Source organism: Mauremys reevesii, linkage group 3 (genome assembly GCF_016161935.1).
Source record: "Mauremys reevesii isolate NIE-2019 linkage group 3, ASM1616193v1, whole genome shotgun sequence".
Classification (NCBI taxonomy): domain Eukaryota; kingdom Metazoa; phylum Chordata; order Testudines; family Geoemydidae; genus Mauremys; species Mauremys reevesii.
The window spans coordinates 152433895-152453047 of NC_052625.1; the positions used below are offsets into that span (position 1 = coordinate 152433895).

Genomic DNA, 19153 nt, shown 5'->3' on the forward strand with positions numbered 1-19153 from the left:
AATCCCGGCCCTGGAGTAGGTTCCAGAGTGGCTGGTGGCACTGACACTCCTGGTCGAGGGTTGTTCTTTTGACAGACTAAACATTCAGCCTGTACCTGGGAAGCCAGGGGTCTTAACCCAGAGGTTAGAAAATACTTATTCATAAGCTGGGTGAGAGCCTCCCTTCCAGCGTGAGTGGTCTGATGTAGTTTCTGTAGTACCGGCCGTATCAGGCTTTTAGGTAGGAGGATTTTTCCTTCTGTGGAGTGGAGCCATTCCTCCTTTTCCTGGAGCCCAAGTGAGTCGGCCAGATTCCTTTTTTCACGAGAGTACTGAGGGGCTGGGAGCTCACCCACTGATGGGATGAGGGCATGCACATGGGCCTCCTCAGCTTCCAGTGGTTCCAGGGTGGCAGCTCGCTTGGTTTCCCTGTCGGCCCTGGCGTTGCCCTTGGCTACGTCCTGGTCTTCTCTTTGATGGGCTTTGCAGTGCACCACTGCTACCTCTGAGGGGAGCTGTACCGCTTCCAGAAGCCGGAGAATCTGGGTCCCATGCTTGACCGACGACCCTTGAGCTGTAAGAATTCCTCTTTTCTTCCAGAGACCTGCATGAGCATGTAGCACTCCAAAGGCATATCTGGAATTAGTAAAAATGTTAACTTTTTTTCCTTTTGACAGTTCGAGTGCACGGGTTAAAGCTACCAATTTAGCCAGCTGGGCTGATGTTCCGGCAGGCAAACCCTCCACTTCCACAGTTTCGTGGAGAGTTACAACAGCATAGCCCGCCCTTCTTTGCCCGTCTGTAACAAAGCTGCTGCCGTCAGTGTACCACTCATAGTCTGCATTGGGGAGTGGCTGATCTTTTAAGTCCGAACGGCTGGAGTACTGGGCATTTATGATTTCTAAACAGTCGTGTTCCTGCTCCTCTGTTTCTGGCAACATAGTGGCTGGGTTAAGAGAGGGGCAGGTCTGCAGGGTAACTTCAGGATTTTCTAGGAGTTTAGCCTGGTACCGAGCTACCCGAGCCTGCGTGAGCCAGAGACCACCCTTAGTATCCAGCAGGGCTTGAACCATATGAGGGGTATACACCTGCACAGTTCCCCCCAAAGTCAGTTTTTTCGCTTCACCAAGCACCAGGGCAGTTGCTGCGACCGCTCGCAAGCATGCTGGCCAACCCTTGGCAACTTGATCCAGCTGTTTAGAGAAATATGCCACAGGACGTTTCCAGTTGCCTAATAATTGAGTAAGCACCCCTAGAGCCACTCCCTTTCTTTCATGCACATATAATTGGAACGGCTTAGAGAGGTCTGGCAGACCGAGTGCAGGGGCTTCCATTAGCTTTCTCTTTAACACTTTAAATGTCTTGTCGGCTTCTGAGGACCAGTGAAAGGGGTCGTGATCCATTCCCTTAACACATTCATACAAGGGCTTAGCCCACAGTCCGAACTCTGGGATCCATATTCTGCAAAAGCCTGCCATGCCCAAAAAAGCCCTGAGCCGTTTACGATTGCTTGGGACAGAAATTTGACAGATAGCTTCCTTCCTTTCATTTGAAAGCTGCCTTTCCCCCTGTCTTATGTGAAATCCTAAGTACTGTACTTCTGAGAGGGCAATCTGAGCCTTGCTCCGAGCTACCCGGTATCCTCAGAGCCCAACAAAGTTCAGGAGGCTCACAGTAGCCTTAAGGCATGGAGTTAGACCCACAGCTGCAATTAACAAGTCGTCAACATACTGCAGGAGGAGGATCCCGTCCGGAGTATTCCACTCCTCCAGGTCTTTGGCCAGAGCCTGGCCGAAAAGGGTGGGGGAGTTTTTAAACCCCTGAGCTAAAACAGTCCGGCAAAGCTGCCTTTTAACCCTTCTCTCATCTTCCCACTCGAAGGAGAAAATCTCCTGAGATTGTGTGTCGACCGGAATTGTGAAGAAAGCATCTTTCAGGTCTAGGACCGAAAAGTGGGTGTACTGCCCCCCTATAGATGCCAACAGTGTATATGGGTTTGGAACAAGGGGGTGCAGAGTCTTAACCTGTTCATTGACTGCCCTCAGGTCCTGGACCAGCCAATAGGTGCCATTGGGCTTCCGAACAGGCAGGATGGGGGTGTTCCAGGCTGACTGGCATTCTCACAGTACCCCGTACTTCAGAAACTGATTTATAGTTTCCTGCAGCCCTTCTCTGGCCTCCCTCTTGATCGGATACTGCTTGATCCGCACCGGACCTTTTCCTGGCAGGAGCTGAACATTAATGGGGGTGTGATGTGCTGCCTTTCCTGGGACCCCCGATGCCCATACTAGAGGAAAAACCTGGTCCTCCCACTGGCTCCACTCTGGGGCTTGCATTGCTGAGGGCTCAACTGTTGGCATCTATCCAGGCATTCTCTGGGGGCAGGGTGAGAGTGATTTCATCTTGGGTGAAGTGCAGGGTGGCACCTAAGCGACAAAGCAGATCCCGTCCCAGTAGAGGCGTTGGACAGTCGGGGAGGTAAACCAGCTCGTGGGAGAGAGTTTTGTCTCCCAAAGCACATTCTGCTGGGGCATACACTGGACACTTAATTCCTTTTCCTGTAGCACCGACCACAGTGAGGGAATCTGCCACGGGCAGCTGAAGGGGTTGATTTACAGCGGTTCGAGCTGCTCCAGAGTCTATTAAAAAGTCTATTTCCGAATTTCCCACCCGCATTTTTACTCGGGGTTCCGGGGGCAGGATAGTCCGTCTCTCCTGACACCCCTAGTCTCGATTCTTTGCTGCCATCATAGGGGTATTTTCCCTCTCGGGGCACTCATTTTTCCAGTGTCACTCCTTCCGGCATATGGCACACTGATTGCGACCCAAACGCCTTTCCTGTGAGCCAAGGCGCCCACGTCCACGGCCTTTCATTCCCCGGCCCCTTCCACCACCTTCCTGAAACTTCCTCTTGTCACTGGCCTGTACTGCTGCAACCATCATCTTCACTTGCCTCTTTTCCTTCTCTCCCTCCCTGAGGCTGTAAACCTTGTTTGCAGTTTCCAAAATCTGTGCCACAGACATGCCCATTAAATCCTCCTTTTTCTGCAATTTCTTTTTAATGTCAGGGGCAGCACGGCTGGTAAAGATACCTTTTATAATCGCCTCAGTTGCTGCATTATCAGGGTCTGCATTAGTGTTCTGCCAAATGGTATCCCGGATGCGCTGCAGAAAAGCGACCGGACTTTCCTTAGGCTCCTGTATGAGCTCGTAAGGTTTGGCCCAATTGTTATGGCGAACAGCTGAGCATCGGAGTCCGAGCAAGAACAGCTCCTTGTACACGGTGAGGCGGGTCTGACCATTAGGATCATTAGGATTCCACCTAGGATCTGCTAGGGGACCATATTGGCAGGAGTGGCAACATTAGCCGGATCCCGATCATGCCTTATTTGTGCTTCTTCCCTTGCCTTAGCTATAACCTGATTCCTCTCCACTTCAGATAACAGGGTCCTCATAAGGATATTACAGTCATCCCAGTCAGGCTTGTGGCTGGCAAAACATCCCTCAAAAACCGAAATGAACTTGCTGGGGTTCGTGGAGAATTCCCCTGCCTGTGCCTTAAAGGCTGCTAGGTCCACTGGGTTAAAAGGCACATGCGAGTAAACTAGCATAGTAGTGGCCCGGCGCCCCTCTGCTCCTGGGCGGGCCACCACGGTCTCAGTAATCAACGGATAAAGTCCCACTGAAGGAGCAATCTCTGGAACCCGAGGCACTTGGTCTTTATATGGTGGGGGTGTAGGAGCCGAAGGGGACACCGACTCTGCCATTACAACCAGGGAGGGGTTCGGGGAGCTAACAGCAGTGACTACCGAGCCTGTCGGAGTCAAATTACACTCTTGCAACAGATCTGACCTATCTCTCAACAACACAAACAGCTGTGCATACATATGTTCATTCCACTTATTCATTCGCTGACAAAACAAAGCTAATTGAAGGATCGTGTTGTAATTAAGTGATCCCTCCGGTGGCCACCTTTCCTGGCCCTCTAGCTGGTACTGAGGCCAGTCTACTGTACAGAATCTTTTCAGTTTACTTTTAGTCAATGGATCTTTTTCAAACACTTTCCAATTCATCAGAATGCATTCTAAGGGTGTACACCGTACCCTGCCTGTACTCTGTCCCTGCCCCATACCTATGGGAAGACACTGGGCGTCCCCAGGTCTTAACAGGCAAACAAAAGGTTAACAGCACTGGACTGTTCCTACCTTATCCACGAGACCGGTTCCCCACCGTTGCCCGCAGCTGCTTCTCCACTATCTGAGCGCGTTGCACCGTAGTGCCCTCCGGGGTCGACCACACCACGTCTTCACCGAGGCCCCCGATGAAGTCACCGGTGCGCGCTGGGCGTCGGTCGCCGCCGCAATCCGTCGACCTCCAGGAGGGGTCCGGGCAAGGCTAGATTTTAGCCTCGAGCCCACCCAGGGACGCCAAAACTGTTGCCGGCACAAAGGCCCGAGGCGACAGCAACAGTGGTTCGTTGCCCGGTGTGCTTCGCTTCCAATAAACACACCAAGGTGGAGAAGCAAACAAAGGTTTATTTGAGATCTCAAAGCGGTGCTTGGAGACACAGACACGTCTCAGATCAAGCACACTCCATACAAGCAGCTTTCTCTCTTTATACATGATTTCAGCTAAGCATCTCTATTACCCCCACTGCCCAGCTCCCCCCTTCCCCCCTCTTCTTCCCTCCCTTCTAGTTCCCATATAGCAGATACATTATAAAGTAGCAATTACTCTAAACAGGTTAAATCATACTTGGCAGAAAATACATCATCTCGTTAGTGCCTACTTTTGAACCTTTATCTTGTCTCACTGTTTAAATTATTACTCTACCTCCTAAACCAGGTGCAAGCAGGGGCCCCCCTTATCTCCCGGTGGTACCAGGGTTGAACTAGCTGTTATACATTCCATTCTTCCCATCTGGCCTGTGGGGTTAATTAGAGTTTAAACATGGCAGCGGTTTGGGCAAGCAAGCTTACTTTTGTTCACTCAGGCCTGATACAGGGATGCTTTGTTAGCACTGTCGTTTTCCATCCTTCTGTTAATGTCCGGTGTCACCAACAAAACTATTGTATTTGCAATATTTATTGTGACAGTCAGCAGCGGCCCCCTAACAGCTAGTAGCCTTATAATAGCTGGCAACCATTAGGGGAAATTGGACACCTCACGGACACAGTAGCCTGAACTTTTGAACTGGCTTCCCTTATCGGTCTTGAGGCCGTTGAAGCTGGTCCTAAGCTGGTTTTTGCTGAGCAGATTGCAGAAGTGCAGGGTTTGCTAACCACCAATCAAATGCTAACACAATCAAAGCCTGTGTGTGAGTGTGTATAAAAGATTCTTAGTTTTTGTATGGAGTAGAGTTTTTGTACCAAGGTACAAAGCTCTCCTTTCTTCTGCAGAATAAAGCAACCTTTCCTTATCCCTGTCTGGCTGTCATTGGCTCTCAGCTAGGCGGACCAGACATTTCGGTAACATTATGAATGCAAGGTATTAGGCAGAAACTCTACCATTGTTCCTCATAGAGCCTCCCCACCCCAAGCCCTGTTGTCACTGTTACACATAGCAATCATGTTTTCAAAACAAAATTTGCACTTTTCTACTTCAGCACAAACAGATAAGACAGTTACTTACCTTTGTAACTGTTGTTCTTCAAGATGTGTTGCTCATATCCATTCTAATTAGGTGTGCGCGCGCCGCGTGCACGTTTGTCGGAAGATTTGTACCCTAGCAACACTCGGTGGGTCGGCTGGGCGCCCCCTGGAGTGGCGCTGCCATGGTGCTGGATATATACCCCTGCCAACCCAACCGTCCCTCAGTTCCTTCTTGCCGGTTACTCCGACAGTGGGGAAGGAGGGCGGGTTTGGAATGGATATGAGCAACACATCTCGAAGAACAACAGTTACAAAGGTAAGTAACCGTCTTTTCTTCTTTGAGTGCTTGCTCATATCGATTCCAATTAGGTGATTCCCAAGCCTTACCTAGGCGGTGGGGTCAGAGTGAGATGTTGCAGAATGCAAAACTGCGGAACCAAAGGCTGCATCATCTCTGGACTGTTGGACCAGTGCATAATGTGAGGCAAAGGTGTGGACCGAAGACCAGGTAGCTGCACGACATATCTCCTGGATAGATACACGAGCCAGGAAGGCGGCAGATGAAGCCTGAGCCCTGGTAGAATGCGCGGTGATGTGGCTTGGAGAAATATGAGCCAAACCATAGCAAGTGCGGATGCACACTGTCACCCAAGATGAGATCCTCTGAGAGGAAACAGGTAGGCCTTTCATGCGGTCTGCTATCACGACAAAGAGTTGGAGCGTTTTCCGAAAGGATTTTGTCCGCTCGATATAAAAAGTGAGCGCCCTACGGATGTCCAGGGAGTGTAATTGCCAATCCCATTGCGTTGAGTGTGGCTTCAGGGAGAACACCGGGAGAAAGATGTCCTGGTTAACATGAAAGGCCGAGACCACCTTAGGGAGGAATGCCTGGTGTGGTCTCAACTGCACCATGTCCTTGTGGAACATAGTGTACGGGGGGTCCAGTGTAAGAGCCCGAAGCTTGGAGACTCGTCTGGCCGATGTAATGGCTACAAGGAAGGCTGTCTTCCAAGACAGGTAGAGCAGCGAGCAGGTTGCTAACAGCTCGAATGGGGGAGACATCAGTTTGGTTAAGACCAGGTTCAGGTCCCAGGTCGGGGCCGGGCGGCGTACTTGGGGGTACAAGCGCTCCAAGCCCTTGAGGAGCCTTGAAACAATAGAGTGTGAAAACACGGAACGGCCACCTTCCCCTGGGTGGAAGGTAGAGATGGCTGCCAGGTGTACCCTCAGCGATGATACTGCTAGGCCCTGCTGTTTGAGAGACCAGAGGTAGTCTAAAATAGAGGGGATCGAGACCTCAGTGGGAGTAAGATTATGTGTTTCGCACCAGCAGGAGAAACGCTTCCACTTGGCCAGATATGTTGACCGGGTGGAAGGTTTTCTGCTACCCAAGAGAACTTGGCGTACTGGCGCAGAGGAACGCAACTCTGACTGGTTTAGCCACGCAGCAGCCACGCCGTGAGGTGTAGGGCCTGCAGGTCCGGGTGACGAAGTCTGCCGTGGTCCTGAGTGATGAGGTCTGGGTGGAGTGGCAGGGCAATTGGGTTGGCTATCGAGAGGTCGAGCAGCATGGTGAACCAATGCTGCCTGGGCCACGCTGGAGCGATCATGATAAGGTGCGCTCTGTCCCTGCAGAGTTTTAGCAGGACCCTGTGAATCAGCGGGAATGGCGGGAAGGCATAAAGGAGCTGGCCCTTCCACGGCATCAGGAAAGCATCCGAGATCGATCCCAGGGAGAGACCTTGAAAGGAGCAGAACATCTGGCACTTCCTGTTCGCGCGGGAAGCGAACAGGTCTACATGGGGAAATCCCCAGTGCTGGAAAATGGAACGAATAATGTCTGGACAGATCGACCATTCATGAGAGAGGAAGGACCTGCTGAGTCGATCCGCCAGAGTGTTCCGAATCCCTGGGAGAAAGGACGCTACCTGGTCTATCGAGTGGGCTATGCAAAAGTCCCAAAGGTGCATGGCCTCTTGACAATGGGGGGAGGATCGTGTCCCTCCCTGCTTGTTTATGTAGTACATGGCCATTGTGTTGTCTGTAAACACTGAGACACAACGGCCCTGTAAATGATGCTGAAATGCCTGGCACGCGAGGCAGACTGCTCTCAGTTCTCGGACATTTATGTGTAATGCCATCTCCTCTGGTGACCAGAGGCCCTGAGTACGAATGCGTCCGAGGTGAGCACCCCAGCTGAGAGACGACGCGTCCATCGTTAGGGACATTGAGGGCTGGGGCGGATGGAACGGCAGCCCTGCACACACCAAGGAGGGAGTTAGCCACCAGTCTAGGGAGCCTAGGGTGCTCGGGGGAATGGTGACTATCGTGTCTATTGGGTCCCTGCCTGGGCGGTTTACCGAGTTGAGCCAAACTTGGAGAGGGCGGAGGTGGAGCCTGGCATATTTGGTTACGAAGGTGCAGGCAGCCATATGACCCAGGAGACCGAGAACCATGCAAGCCGAGGTCGTTGGGAAATTCTGTAGACCTCGGATGATTGTTGCCATCACCTGAAACCACGGCTGTGGCAAGCAGGCTCTGGCTAGATTGGAGTCCAGGATAGCTCCTATGAATTCCAGCCTCTGCGTGGGAACCAGAGTGGATTTTCCCACATTGATCATCAGGCCTAAGCGGGCGAATAGGTCCTTGACAATGCCCAGATGCTGAGTAACTCGTGTCTCGGAGGGCCCTCGGATGAGCCAATCATCCAGATACGGAAACACGTGTATCCGACGTCAGCGGAGGTAAGCGGCGACTACGGCCATACACTTCGTAAAGACCCTTGGGGCTGTAGAAAGGCCAAACGGCAGGACTGTAAACTGGAAGTGCTGACGGTTGGCTACGAAGCGAAGGAATCTCCTATGCGGAGGAAAAATGGCGATGTGAAAGTACGCATCCTTCATATCGAGGGCGGCGTACCAGTCTCCAGGATCAAATGACGGGATAATGGTCCCAAGGGATACCATGCGGAACTTCAACTTTACCATAAACTGGTTGAGTCCTCGCAGGTCTAGAATAGGTCTGAGACCTCCCTTTGACTTGGGGATTAGGAAATAACGGGAGTAAAACCTCTTGCCCCTTTCGTCCATTGGTACCTCCTCTATAGCTCCCATGGCAAGGAGCGTCCGCACCTCTTGCAAGAGGAATTGCTCGTGAGAGGGGTCCCTGAAGAGGGACGGGGTTGGAGGATGGGAGGGCAGGGTTGAAATAAATTGGAGGTGGTAGCCATACTCCACCGTGCGTAGGACCCAGCGATCTGAAGTCAACTGGGACCATGCCGGGAGAAAGTAGGAGAGACGGTTGGAGAAGGGAGGAGAGGGGTCCTGGCTTGTGACTGGTACGCCGCTTCCGGGCGCACCTTCAAAAGTTCGGTTTTGGTCCCGGTGGTGGTTTCGAGGGACCTTGATTTTGGCCCGCTTGGGATCCTGAAGGTCGCCTGCGACCACCTCGGCCGTGCCGCCTGTTAAAGTCCTGTCTCTGTCTAGGCACAGAGAATGGGCGGTGAGGCTGGGGACGGAAAGGCCGGTGCATGCCCAGAGAACGCATTATGACCCTGTTGTCTTTCAGGCTTTGCAGCCTGGGGTCAGTCTTTTCGGAGAAAAGGCCTTTACCATCAAAAGGCAAGTCCTGGATGGTATACTGCAGCTCCGGTGGGAGGCTTGAAGCCTGAAGCCATGAGATGCGCCTCATGGCAACACCCGAGGCCACAGTCCTGGCTGCTTAGTCGGCGGTGTTCAATGAAGCCTGGAGTGAAGTCCTGGCCACCTTTTTTCCTTCCTTCAAGAGGGCAGCGAACTCTTGGCGGGAGTCTTGATGAAGAAGCTCCGTAAACTTACCCACACCCGCCCAGGTGTTATAATTATAGCGGCTAAGCAGGGCTTGTTGATTTGCCACCCGGAGCTGTAGGGCACCTGCAGAGTAAACTTTGCAGCCGAGTAAGTCCATCCACTGGGCCTCTTTCGATTTCGGGGCTGGCGCCTGCTGGCCATGGCATTCCCTCTCATTAACAGACTGGACGACCAGTGAGCAGGGAGGAGGATGGATATATAAGTACTCATACCCTTTAGAGGGAACCATATATTTACGCTCGACTCCCCTGGCCGCAGGAGGGATAGAGGCCGGAGACTGCCATATAGTGTCCACATTGGCCTGGATGGTCCTAATAAACGGTAAAGCCACGCGAGTGGGGGCATCCGCCGACAGTATGTCCACTACTGGGTCCTCTACCTCCGGGACCTCCTCCGCCTGGAGATTCATGTTAAGCGCTACCCTCCTGAGGAGGTCCTGATGGCGACGGCTGGTGCCGAGAGGTCTTGGCGGTACCGGGGCAGTCCGGTACCGAGGAGGCGCTTCTGCCCGCCGATTGACCAGCACTCGGTGCCGAAGATGGGGCGGGGTAAGAGCCGCCTCCATAAGGAGCTGTTTTAGCCGAGAGTCCCGCTCCTTTTTTGTTCGAGGCTTAAAGGCCTTGCAAATGCGACACTTATCTGTTAGGTGAGATTCCCCGAGGCACTTAAGACAGGAGTCGTGTAGATCTCCTGTCGGCATCGACTTGCGGCAGGCTGAGCACGGTTTGAAACCCGGTGAACCGGGCATAGGCCCCGGCACCGGGTGCGGGGAAGGGGCTAATCCCCGAACCCCTCTTAACTATACAAATGAACTATGAACTATGTTAACTATACTATAACTATAAAACTTGGAACTATATACACAAAAAACACTAGAGAAACTATGAGTAGCTAAGGAAGTGGAGGTCAGTAAACCGCACTCCACTGTTCCAATGACCGACACGGACGGTAAGAAGGAACTGAGGGACGGTTGGGTCGGCAGGGGTATATATCCGGCGCCATAGCGGCGCCACTCCAGGGGGTGCCCAGCTGACCCACCGAGTGTTGCTAGGGTAAAAATCTTCCGACGAGCGTGCATGCGGCGCGCGCACACCTAATTGGAATCAATATGAGCAAGCACTCGAAGAAGAACAGTATATTGCCTTCTGATCCTAATCCAGAGATGTTTTCTCAGGCCTTCTCCTCTCTGTGGCCTAGTGTATGCTATGGAGTTATGTCCACATAAGGCAGCTTATGTCAAGCTAATAATGTCTGTTTCTACACTACCAGGTCCCACTGCAGTAACTTGCCTGCTACAGCGAATGAATTACTCCACCTTCACAAGAGGTTTAGTGCTTAATTCAATGTTTATAGGTCGACTTAGAAGCAGTATAGACACTGCATTGCTTATGTCGACCTAACTGGCCTCCAGGAAGTGTCCCACAATGCTCCACGGTGACCACTCTGGTATTATGTCCAGTTCTGAGCACCACATGTCAGGAAAGATGTGAACATACTGGAGAAAATCCAGAGAGAATAACAAAAATGATGAAAGGTCAAGAAAATATAACCTATGAGGAAAGATTGAATACATTGGGATTGTTTAGTCTGGAGAAGAAAAGATGGAGGTGTGGAGGAGGGGACGTGATAACTGCCTTCAAGTACGTAAAATGTTGTTATAAAGAGGACTGTGATAAATCCTTCTTCTTATCCACTGAGAACAGGACAAGAAGTAGTGGACTTAATTTGTAGCAAGAGGATTTAGGCCTTGTCTACTCTGCCACTTTACAGTGCTGAAACTTTCTCGCTGAGGGGGGTGAACCCTCCCTCCCCCGAGGAATGCAAGTTTCAGCTACTCCCCTCGTGGTGGTGGGTTTTTTACAGCGCTGGTGCCATGACTACACAGCTACATTAAAGTAGCTTTAACGTTGGTAGTGAAGACATACCCTTAGATTAGACATTTGTGAAACTGTCCTAACTGTAAGGGTAGGTAAGCACTGGAACAAATTACCTCAGGAGGTTTTGGAATCTCTGTCACTATAGGTTTTTAAGAACAGTTAGACAAACACCTGTCAGGGATGGCTTAGATCAGTGGTCACCAACCAGTCGCTCACGATCCTGGAGCCTTTCCAAGTCAATCACAATCTCCAGCCAGTAAAAGTCCGGTGATGCAGTGGGGCTAAGGCAGGCTCCCTGCCTTCCCTGGCCCTACGCTGCTCCTGGAAGCGGCCAGCACACTCCTGCGGCTCTAGGGGGTGGAGGAGGGCAGGGGTGTCACGTGCTGCTCCTGCTTGCAAGCACCGCCCCTTCAGCTCCCATTGGCTGGGAACAGGGACCTGCGGCCAATGGGAGCTGCAGAAGCAGTGCCTGCAGAGAGGGGCAGCATGCAGAGCCACGTCCCCCCTCGCCCCCCGGACCACTGGGGTGCAACCCAGGAGTGGTGTGGGGCTGGGGCCCTTCCAGGAGTGGTGGGGGGGGCCGGGGCAAACGGAGCCTGCCTTAGCCCCGCTGTGCCACCGCCTGGGAGCCGCCTGCAGTAAGTGCCACCTGGTGGGAGCCCGCACCCCAACCCCCAGGCCTGATCCCCCTTCAGGAGCCAGCACCCCATACCCCTCCTGCATCCTGTACCCCTTTCTGCACCCCAGCACTCTGCCCCAGCCCAGAGACCCCTCCTGCACCCAAACTCCCTCCCAGAGCTTGCACCCTGAGCCCCCCTCTTGTACCCCAACCCCTTGCCCCAGGCTCAGCCCAGAGCCCCCTCCCACACTTCTAACCCCTCAGCCCCAGCCCAGAGCCTGCACCCCCTCCAGAATCCCAACCCCTTGCCCCAGCCCAGTGAAAGTGAGTGAGGGTGGGGGAGAGCGAGCGATGAGGGGGGGAATGGAGTGAGTGGGGTGGGGCTTTGGGGAAGGGGTGGGGCCTCAGGGACGGGGTGGAGTAGATCCTGGGTTGCACTTAATTCAAAAAGTGATCTTGTGCATAAAAAGATTGGCGACCAATCTTTAGATAATACTTAATGCTGCCTCAGTGCAGGGGACTGGACTAGATGGCGTGTCAAGGTCCCTGCCAGTCCTATAATTCTGTGATTTTATGAGTGCTCCATTACTTCACGTCTTCTCTTTGGACTTCAAAAATCAAAAGTGGGCTACAGCTTGACTATATAAAATTTTTAAAATATTCAACACAGGTAAAAGGCCTGATGATTAATAGTGTGTTGGGGAAGAACTCCTGTAATCTCCTATGGTTGCCCTGACTGACTTTGTCAAAAATAAGGCCACTTTACTTTTGAGTGAAAGTGTCCACACAGGGGTTTAAGATGCTGTAGTGTGGGTGCATTAACTTCACACCTCTAGTGTCACACCATCAAGACATGCCCTTCATAAGGGATAGGAAAAAGGGAAATTGGGAGGGGGGGGAGTTCCTATTCATTCCTTTAGTTTAAAATGCTTTAACTAGAGGTGAAAGTAAGCCGGTACGCGCCAGTACGGAGGACCGGTAAGAAAAGGAGACAAGCTGAGGGAGGGAGAAGCCTGCCCCCTCATAAGAATAGTTTAAACTCAGCTGTTCCCTGATGGTTCAGCCCCCAGAGTTAGAAGCTGTTTCTGGCATCCTTGCTAACTTCACTCACAGTATCTGGGGGGAGTGGGAAGGGTGTGTTTGACCATGGCAGGGGCAGTCCTTGTTTGCCTGCAGGATAAGGGGATCTTGTCTCCAATACTAATATACACAACAAATACAAGCATTTGGCTGCACAGCTTAAATCCAGAGCTAATAAAAGCAGGTGGAAGGGGAAAAAGACGATTACTCACCGTTGTAACTGTTGTTCTTCGAGATGTGTTGCTCCTATCCATTCCAGTTAGGTGTGCGCGCGCCGCGTGCACGGCTCGTCGGAAGATTTTTACCCTAGCAACACTCGGCGGGTTGGCTGGTGCCCCCTGGAGTGGCACCACTATAGTGCTGGAGATATACCCCAGCCGACCCGTCCACTCCTCAGTTCCTTCTTGCCAGCTACTCCGACAGTGGGGAAGGAGGGCGGGTCTGGAATGGATAGGAGCAACACATCTCGAAGAACAACAGTTACAACGGTGAGTAGCCGTCTTTTCTTTTTCGAGTGATTGCTCCTATGCATTCCAGTTAGGTGATTCCCAAGCCTTACCTAGGCGGTGGGGTCGGAGTGAGACGTGGCAGGGTGTAAGACTGCTGAGCTGAAGGCTGCATCCTCTCTAGATTGTTGCACCAACGCATAGTGGGAAGCAAAGGTGTGGACAGAAGACCAGGTAGCCACCCGACAGATGTCCTGGATGGGGACATGGGCCAGGAAGACGGCAGAAGAGGCTTGCGCTCTCGTAGAGTGAGCGGTGAGACGGCTAGCTGGCAGACGAGCAAGCTCGTAGCATGTCCGGATACATGATGTCACCCAGGAGGAGATCCTCTGAGAGGAGACTGGCTTGCCCTTCATGCGATCGGCAACCGCTACGAATAGCTGGGGCGAATGCCGGAAGGGTTTCGTTCGCTCTATGTAAAACGCGAGGGCCCTGCGGACGTCGAGGCTGTGAAGCTGTTGTTCACGACGTGAGGCGTGCGGCTTCGGGAAAAAAACCGGGAGGAAAATGTCCTGGTTCACATGGAAGGCCGACACCACCTTAGGGAGGAAGGCCGGGTGTGGCCCAAGCTGCACCTTGTCTCCATGGAAGATGGTATACGGTGGATCAGCCGTTAGTGCGTGAAGCTCGGAAACTCGTCTTGCTGAAGTTATAGCGACAAGAAAGGCCGTTTTCCATGACAAATAGAGACGGGAACACGTGGCCAAGGGCTCAAAGGGGGCTCCCATAAGCTTGGCTAAAACTAAGTTCAAATCCCAGGAAGGTGTAGGACGCCGTATCGGCGGGTACAAGCGATCTAGTCCCTTAAGGAAGCGGGAAACCATCTGATTAGAAAAGATGGACCGTTCTCCTACACCAAGTCGAAAGGCGGAAATGGCCGCCAGGTGCACCTTCAAGGAGGAGACCACAAGACCTTGCTCCTTGAGAGACCAGAGGTAGTCCAGGATCGTAGGAATAGGGACCACAAAAGGATTGAGACCCTTCTGATCGCACCAGAGTGCGAAACGCTTCCATTTCGCGAGGTAGGTCGACCGAGTGGAAGGCTTCCTGCTTTCCATCAGGACTTGCTGCACCGCAGCAGAACAGTCACGCTCCGCTCGGGTCAGCCACGTAGGAACCAAGCTGTAAGGTGAAGGGACTGCAGGTCCAGGTGGCGAAGCCTGCCGAAGTCCTGCGTTATCAGGTCCAGCCATAAGGGGAGGGGAATGGGATCCCGTACAGAGAGTTCGAGCAGCAGGGTGTACCAGTGCTGTCTCGGCCAGGCTGGAGCGACGAGTATGAGGCGGGCCCTGTCCCTCCGGAGCTTGAGTAGCACCTGGTGTACGAGGTGAAACGGAGGGAAGGCATACAGCAGGTGACCCGTCCAGGAGCAGAGGAATGCGTCCGATAGGGAGCCCTGGGAGCGACCCTGGTAAGAGCAGAACTGGTGGCATTTCCTGTTCTCCTTGGAGGCAAACAGGTCTATTTGGGGAAAACCCCACCTCTGGAAAACTGTGTGGATAACATCTGGGCGAATCGACCATTCGTGGGAGAGGAATGACCTGCTGAGATGGTCGGCCAGCGTGTTCTGCACTCCTGGAAGAAACGAAGCTACCAGGTGAATAGAGTGGGTTATGCAGAAGTCCCAAAGGTGCATCACTTCCGTGCAAAGCAGGGAGGAATGAGCCCCACCCTGTCTGTTGACGTAAAACATCGCCGTCTTGTTGTCCGTGAAAATGGCCATGCAGTGCCCTTGGAGATGGGCGTGGAAGGTTTGACACGCCAAGCGACTCGCCCGCAGCTCCCTGACATTGATATGTAGGGAGAGCTCTTGGGGCGACCAGAGACCCTGGGTGTGCAGGTTGTCGAGGTGCGCACCCCACCCCAATGCCGAGGCATCCGTGGTCAGGGTGACGGAGGGGTGGGGTGGGCGGAATGGAACTCCGGCACACACTACCTCTGGGTTCAGCCACCAGTTGAGCGGTTCGAAGGTTGCTTTCCGGATTGCCTGCAGCAGGAGGGCACTGCTATACATTAAGTTTTAAGCAGTCAAAAGTCTGCGGCTTACCATGCCTGCCTGCTCCATGGATTCTGCTGTCCTGCCCCGCTTGTCTGATCTCCAGTGCAAGACCCCAGGCAATGAATGCGAAGGCCGAAAATTTGAACTTGTCCTGAGTGCGCATGAGATAGGTGCTGTGCATGGTCTTGTTCACAGAGACAGACTAGACTATGTTCTTTGTTCGCAAAAATGTATCTTTGTAAGGAATTCACTCCCTTTTTCCCATCACACAGCTGCGACTGTCTCCCGACCTGCCACAGCATCCCCCTCACAGAGGCTGGCGCAGATTAGGCAGCGAAAGAAAAGGACACGGGACTTATGGGCTGCTCCTGAGCTGAGGCGACCCAGCAGAGCCAGTGGAGGGAGAACCTCTCTCAGTACCAGCGCTCACACAGCGAACGGAAGGACAGGTGGCATCAAGAGGACCAGCAGGCGACTCAAACGCTGCTTGGACTAATGAGGGAGCAAACGGACATGCTCCGGCACCTTGTGGATGTTCTGCAGGACCGCAGGCAGGAGGACAAAGCCCCCCTGCAGTGTATCTGCAACCGCCCTCCCCCCGCCACAAAGTCCCATACCCCCTTCACCCAAAGTAACAAGAAGGAGGGGTGCCAGGGGCCGTGAAAACTGTCACTCCACCCCTGCAGAGTGCTCAATTACCATAAAGCTCTCATTCCCTAAATTTTGAGAAGTCCTTCCCTTCCTGACTCACCCAAGCCCCAATCCCAGTTTCATCCCCTAACTGTCTAGTTGATTATTAAAAATACTTTGCTGTTAATTACTGTTTCCGTCATGTTCTTGTACAGAAGACTGTGTTTGAAGTGGGGAGGAAGGGGGTTGGTAATTGCATAGGACAGTCATCTTTACCAGGGTACAGACACGGGGGCAGGATCAGCAGCAGGTCACACACATAGTGCAGTCAGTAGGCACCCTGGTCGGTCTGGGAGGTGGTTTTCATGTTCTGTGTGGGTGGGGGGTACGTGACTTTGTGGCGGGGGAGGGCAGTTACAGATCTTATGTAGCGGTCCTTGTCCTCCACCCTTTGTGTTGGCGCTAAGGTAGACTTCTTGGCGTTGATCATAAGGCCTAGCCGTTGAAACAGGCCTAGGATCTCGGCCATTTGACTCGTTACCAGTTGGCAGGATGATCTGCGGACCAGCCAGTTGTTGAGATACGGGTAAACATGTATGCGATGACGACGAAGGGCCGCGGCAACCACTGCCATGCACTTGGTGAAGACCCTCGGAGCCGTGGAGAGGCCGAAGGGGAGCACCGTAAACTGGTAGTGCATGCTGTTGATGACGAAGCGCAGGTAGCGCCGATGAGGGGGGGTAAATCGCGATATGGAAATACGCGTCCTTCATGTCGAGGGCGGCAAACCAGTCTCCCGGATCCAGGGAGGGAATAATGGTCCCCAGGGTTACCATGCGGAACTTGAGCTTCACCAGAAATTTGTTGAGCTCTCGGAGGTCGAGGACTGGTCACAGACCTCCCTTCGCCTTGGGGATTAGGAAATATCGGGAATAAAATCCCCTGCCCCGCATGCCTTCCGGCACCTCCTCGATGGCACCCAAACTCAACAGAGTCTCGACCTCTTGTAAGAGGAACTGCTCGTGAGAGGGGTCCCTGAAGAGGGATGGGGAGGGGGGCGAAACAAACTGGAGTCGGTAACCAAACTGCACCATGTGGAGTACCCAGTTGTCTGTTGTTATCTGGGACCACGCCGGTAGGAAGTGGGAAAGACGGAAGGATCCGGTAAAGAAACTGGTGGGCTGTCCTCGGGCGTCCCATCAAAAGTTTTGTTTAGGCCCCGGGGGGGCTTGGAGGGCGCTTGGGGCTGATTTCCCCGGTTGCCCGACAGTCTACGCCGATTCACTCTGCCCCTGCGCCTATTCTCGGGGCGCGGTCTGGGCTGGTTGAACGGGCGGTATGGCTGTGGCCTGAAGGATCTCCGCTGGGTAACTGGCGTGTACATGCCCAGGGAGCGGATAGTGACTCGACCATCCTTGAGGGTCTGCAGCCTTGAGTCTGTTTTTTCGGAAAATAGACCCTGGGTATCAAACGGTAAGTCCTGGATCATGTGTTGGACCTCAGGCGGCAACGTGGAGGCCTGCAGCCATGAAATTCTCCTCATGGTCACCCCAGAGGCCAAAGTCCTGGCTCCTGAATCCGCAGAGTCCAGAGAGGCTTGGAGTGCCGACCGGGAGGCTTTCTTACCCTCCTCAATAAGGGCCGTGAATTCAGGCTGGGAGTCTGATGGCACCAGCTCAGTGAACTTTGACAGAGACACCAAGGTGTTATGGGTGTATCTACTGAGGAGAGCCAGCTGGTTGGCAATCCTCAGATGGAGGCCACCGGCTGAATAGACCTTCCATCCCAAAAGATCCATCCGTCGCGCCTCTTTAGATTTCGGCACTGGAGTTCGCTGCCCATGGCGCTCACGGTTATTAACGGACTGCACTACCAGCGAGTCTGGAGCCGCGTGCATATACAGATACTCATACCCTCTGGATGGGACCGAGTATTTCCTTTCCACCCCCCGAGCAGTGGGAGGGATGGAAGCCGGCGACTGCCAAATAGTATCTGCATTTCTCTGGATTGTGCGAATAAATGGCAAAGCCACCCGAAGAGGTGCATCAGCCCCGATTATGCTGACCACAGGGTCATCATCCTCTGCCACCTCCTCAACGGGCAGGTTAATGTTTTGGGCCACCCGTCGAAGTAAGTCCTGGTGAGCTCGGAGGTCAATCGGGGGAGGGCCCGATGATGACGCCCCCGCCACCGCCTCATCCGGCGAGGAAGACGAGGACAGGCCCGGAACTAGGGTGTCCGGTGGGGGCTCGTCAATGTGCTGCGAGGTCTCCGCGACCGGGGGATGCTCCGCAACTACAGGTGGCAGAGGTTCCTCTACCAATGATGAGGGAGGAGGTCGGCTGACCGTAGCCTCAGGCGTCCTGTGGTCGGAAGTTCTGGGGCACTGAGAGGGGGGTACCCCTTGAGCCTCATGATAGGCCCATGGGGTCCAGAAGCCCCATTGGGGGGGACCCTGGTCCTGCCCTTGAGGGTCGGTGTGTGGATCGGCTACACTGTCCGCTTGAGAGGAGACAGACGGCTGACGCGAAGGCCACGGTGGGGCGGAGAGACTGTGGGACTGCGCCATCGACGCTGCTGGTCTGTCTCTGGACGGTACCGGGGAACGGTACTGGTCGTCACGGTGCCGGGAGCGAGATCGGGACCATCGACCGTGCCGGTGACGGGAGGTCGACCGGGATCTCGATTCCCGGCGGTGGGAGCGGTTGCGGGATGAACGGTACCGGGAACGGTACCGAGATCCGGATCTGTGTCGATACCACTGGTCAGGAGAGCGGGACCAGGATCGTTTCTGGGAGTGCGACCGGTACCACGATGGAGAGCGGTACCAGGACTGCGACCGGCGCCGAGATCTGGAATGGCGTGAAGGAGAACGTCTCCGGGATCGGGACCGGGACCTGGAGTACTGTCTCTCTTGTCTGTCAGGGGAAGGAGGCCGCATGATAGCCGGCTTACCCACTGACTTCACAGCCCGCACCGGCGGTGCCGGGGGCTGGATACGCGGTGGCTCGGTGAGCGCTATCA

General features: G+C 53.7%; 1 pseudogene; it reads right to left on the reverse strand.

The window, feature by feature from the left end:
* Positions 1 to 216: 216 nt before the first annotated feature.
* LOC120401162 lies at positions 217 to 18698 on the reverse strand (annotated as a pseudogene).
* Positions 18699 to 19153: the final 455 nt, after the last annotated feature.